Raw genomic sequence first — 5,153 nt, 5'->3', positions numbered from 1 at the left:
TGGGGGAACTGAAGAAAAAATTCAAGCCTCGACTTTCGTTATTGAAAGATTCTCTGGGCAAATTATTGAATGATGCAGAAAGCATCAAGAGAAGATAGAAGGAATAGACAAAGTCACTGCACCAAAAGGAAATGGTTAATGTCCAACCGATTCAATTGGTAGCATAGTGGTTACGAATCGGGCTGTGAACTTTAAGTCAGCAGTTAGAAACTACCAGCTGCCCCGTGGGAGAAAGATGAGGCTTTCTGCTCCCGTAAAGATTTACAGCCTCGGAAACCCTGTACAGGGTCACTATGGGTCTGAACCGACTCGACGGTACTTAATAATAACAACAACATGCCACCGTTATGCACCCATGCATCAAAATACCCCCACCCAAATCTCCATACCCCCGCCCATTGTACACTCACGAGAACTGTAAGCAGACCACATGGCCTTTAAATACCCCAGTTTGTAAGAGAATAGACGGGCTCTTGGTCTCCTTTGGAGACTTAAGAGTACCCCCTCCCAGGTTTACTCTCAATAAACCTGCCTGCTGTTGAAGCCAAGACTTTCTCCTTCATCTCTTTCTTTCTTTTCCTTACATTTTGGCGACCAACATGAAGCCCTGGAGAGTAAGGCGAAGCTCCCCGGTGGATTCTGGGTTGCCTTCGCCCTGTTCCCCCACACCCTCTTCTCTTCTCTTCCTCTCCTCAGGATCTAAGGCACGGTAGCTGGTGGAAGCTAGACGGGAGAATCCTCACGTTAGATTAATGTTTCATTCTGAGACACGTCAGAGTTGTGAGCAAAACAAGTCCAATTGAGGAGACTTGGCCAGGGTTACTCTCCGGTAGCTTCTAAAGGGACTTGCAATGTTCACAACTTTGGTCACCTATCTGGGCAGTTGTCTCCCTTTTCCCAGGCTGGTTCTGGGTTGCCTTTGCCCCATTCCCCACACCCGTTCTCTCCTCACGATCTAAGGCGCGCTAGTCTGCGGAAGCTGGACCGGCGAATCCTTAGACATGAGATTAATTTTTTCATTCTGAGATATTTCAAGAGTTGTCAGCAAACCAAGTCCAACTGAGGAGGCTTGGCCGGGGTTACACTTTGGTAGCTTCTAAACTTTGGTTGCCTGTCCGGGCAGTTGTTCGCTTTTTTTCCCCTTCCTAACCTCTTAGCTCCAGCAGAACACAGGACCACGTTCCAGACCGGCATTCTCAGAGATCTAGAGAATTTTCTTCAACGGAACGGAAAATGGTCAGAGGTCCCCTACGTCCAGGCCTTTTTCTATCTTTGTTCACAGCCGTCTTTATGCTCCAAATGTCCCACTCACCAAATTCTTCTTCTTAATGAAAAACCCCCAACCCCCTTAATAATGACACCTCTGAAACACTCCCCCCAACCTCTTTTGACCCCGCAGATGATCTTCCACTTTATCCCTGCCCCAACCCCCCTGAACCTTCTTCCCCTTCAGCTCCCTCCCCTCCTCAGTCTCCCAACCCTCCTCTACCCCCACCCCCTGCATCCCCAGATTCTACAAATCAGAGTAATCCCCCGGGTCCAGCAACAAGGTCAAAACGATCCCTAACCCTTTTTCCTCTCAGAGAAGTTGCCGGCTATGGGGCCACACTAGTATCCATGTCCCCTTTTCCCTCTCTGATCTCTCTCAAATTGAGAATAGGCTAGGATCTTTCAGCAAAACCCCAGCAAAATTTAGAAAATAGTTTCTCCATCTCTCACAGACCTTCTCCCTGACCTGGCAGGATGTCTATACCATCCTCAATAGCACACTAAAGAGAGAAGAGAAAGATTTCGTCTGTAGGGCGGCGGAAGCATATGCTGATGATATGCATGACCAAGCCCCTACCCGCTGCCCTGTAGCACAGAGAGCACTACCCCAAACTGATCCAAGGTGGGATTATCAGACTCCAGATGACGGACCCGCCAAGCTAGAACATATGATCTCCTGCCTAGCAAATGTTATGGACAAACATGCCCATAAGGCAGTTAATTATGAAAAATTAAGAGAAATAACTCAAGGGCCAGAAGAAAACCCATCCCTTTTCTTCTCCCTCTTGACTGAAGCAATGACTAAATATACCAAACTTGACCCTGAGTCAACAGAAGGAAGAATTTATCTCCATCTCCAATTTATTTCCCAATCAGTATCAGATATTTGAAAGAAATTACAAAGATTAGAATGAGGCCCCCAAACCCCTCAGGGAGAGCTCCTTCACACTGCCTTTAAAGTCTTCAATAATAAGGAGGAAGAAAACAGAGCAGAGAAAGAAAGGCACCTCCAGCGAAAAATTCACCTACAGATGCTGCCTACACCCATAACCGTATCAAGGGACACAAGACTGTCAACCCCCCAGGAAAAGTGTTTCCGGTGTGGAAATGAAGGCCACTGAGCAAAAGCATGTCCTAACCCTAAGCCTCCTACAAAGCCGTGTCCAACCTGAGGACAATAGGAAGATTGGAAGATGGACTGTCCCTCACAGAGGCCACCCCTCAGAGAGGGAGTCCCTCCCCCAAATCCTGAAAACGGCCTGGCGTCCCTCCTGCCACTAACTGAGCAATGACGTGGCCTGGAATCTCACAGCCTCCCATGTCCCCCTGAGTTCCGTGTAAAAGGGCGTGTCACTGGAAAGACAATCTCTTTCCTACTTGACAGGGTGGCCAGCCTATCTGTTCTAACTGAATTTGCTGGACGGCTTTCTCCTCCACCGACTACAGTAATAGGTATGAAAGGACTCCCAGAAACACCCCTCCAAACACCCCCAGTGCCCTGCAATTTCCAAAGATTATCATTTACCCACTCCTTCCTGGTTTTACAATGTTGCCCTACCCCCTTACTAGGACGAGATATCCTATAAAAATTAGGAACCACCCTCTATTTCACTCAACTAAACCCCTCCCGCCCTTATATTCTATTTTGCATCTCCCGAATACTCCCGAACACAACAGAACCCCCTTTACCTGGGGTCAACCCTGTAGTCTGGGACACCAACATGCCAGTAATAGCAGCACATCATTCACCTGTAGTCACCTAGGTGAAAGATCCTCAAGCTTATATATCTGTCCCCCAGTACCCTATAGCCCCCAAGGCCCTATATGACTTAAAACCCATCATTACCCACCTCCTAAAGGCCCTTCTCCTTATCCCTATCAACTCCCCCATAATACCCCTATCTTACCTGTAAAAACACCTGATGGAACTTTCAGACTAGTTCAGGATTTATGCCATATCAGTGCAGCCATAATCCCCACCCATCCAGTCGTACCTAACCCCTACACTATCCTCAACCATATCCCCCCCGACACTACTTATTTTTCAGTATTAGACCTAAAAGATGCTTTCTTTTCCATTCCTGTATCACCCGCGTCCCAACCCCTATTTGCCTGTACCTGGACAGACCCCAACACCTGTATTAGTCAACAGTTGGCCTGGACTGTATTAGTCCAGGGTTTTTGGGACAGCCCCCATAATTTTGGCCAAGCCCTCAAAAAGAACTTAAGGACACTTAACCTAAAGCCCAGTATTATTCTCCAATATGTTGATGACTTATTGTTATGCTCTCCTTCTTTGTCCCTCTCCCTCCAGCATACTGCCCAGTTATTAAATCAACTGGCACAGTGAGGCTATCGGTGTCCAAACACAAAGACCAAATAACAAAGAAAAGAGTAACTTACCTAGGTCTCTCCCTAACACCAACCTCTACAGGAATCCCAGAAGATCGAGAAAAAACTAGCAAAAGCCATTCCCCTTCCCAAAACAAAAACACAACTCCAATATTTCCTAGGCCTAGCTGGCTATTTCTGCATCTGGGTTCCAAACTTTGCACTAATTGTAAAACCCCTATACCAACTTATAAAAACAGAATCCCCAGAAATTATACTTAATTCATGAGACACGATCAATGCCTTTAACCTTTTAAGACAAGCATTAACTGAAGCCCCTTCTCTCAACATCCCTAATCATAACAAGCCCTTCTTTCTTTATGTCACCACAAAAGAGAAGCAAGCCCTAGGACTCCTGGCACAAACAGCAGGGGATACCCCACTGCCTATAGCTTATCTCTCCAAGCAACTAAACTCTGTATACCAAGGATGGCCAGCCTGCATGAAAACCTTAACCAGCAGAGCAATCCTCACTACTGAGGTACAAAAATTCACCTTGTACCAAATATTAACCATCTTCTCCTCACATAACCTACAAGATATGATTAGCTGCAAAACACTTTCTTCAATTTCTGACTCATGATTTCAATACCTTCATGCCATCCTTATGCATCCATGCATCACCTTAAAAAAAGTCCCTCTCTTAATTTAGCTACTCTTTTACCCCCAACTGAGAGCCCACAAACAGACACAGATGACCATGACTGTCTACAGATCATTAGCCACACTCAAACAATCTACCATCACGTCCTAGACATTCCCATCCTAGAGGCCCCTAACTGGTTCACAGATGGAAGCTCCACTAAATCTCCACCCCCAAAAGCAGGATATGTCATTATAAAAGCCCCCCCACCTCATGCAGACAGCCAAACATGGCCCCCAGCCACAGTGGTTGAAGCCTTACCCCTCCCACCAGGGACCACATCCCAACAGGCTGAACTCATAGCCTTGATAAGAGCTCTTACCCTAGCTAAAAACCAACAAGTTAACATATTTACAGATTCAAATACATATTTAATATCCTTCACTCAAATACACAGCTTTGGACTGAAAGAGGACTCTTAACTGCATGAGGCACTCCTATAATAAATGCAAAATTAATTAACAGACTCTTAGAAGCAGCCCTCCTACCTTCAAAAATAGCCCTATTCCACTGCCACGTCATCAAAACGATTCCAGCTACACCTCTGAACACAATCGTCAAGTCGACTGCCTAGCCAAATCAGCTGCAGCCCACAACTCCAACACACCAACCCACAGTACCCAAGCAATAACACTTTTCCTACTGGCTCTCCTCTTCCCGCCCCCTCCCCCCCTCCCCCCCAGTACATACTCACAAAAAGAACAAGACTCCTACTCTTCCAACCCTCAAGCCACTTTTATCAAACCCTAGTGGTATATACAAGGAAAACTAGCCATACCCCAAAATGACAAACACCAATTTCTAAAGGAAATTCACAACCTCGCACATACCAGTGCTTTGTCTTTGACCC

The 5,153-nt window shown here is 46.3% G+C and overlaps 1 pseudogene; it reads right to left on the bottom strand.

The window, feature by feature from the left end:
• The window catches only part of LOC102830790, a 40,892-nt pseudogene that overhangs the window by 3,412 nt on the left and 32,327 nt on the right, over nt 1–5,153 (bottom strand).

The sequence above is a fragment of the Chrysochloris asiatica genome, unplaced genomic scaffold (assembly GCF_000296735.1).
Source record: "Chrysochloris asiatica unplaced genomic scaffold, ChrAsi1.0 scaffold00208, whole genome shotgun sequence".
NCBI classification, from domain to species: Eukaryota; Metazoa; Chordata; class Mammalia; order Afrosoricida; family Chrysochloridae; genus Chrysochloris; species Chrysochloris asiatica.
The sequence above is the reverse complement of the archived record's forward strand: the minus strand, read 5'-3'. Positions and strand labels throughout refer to the sequence as shown.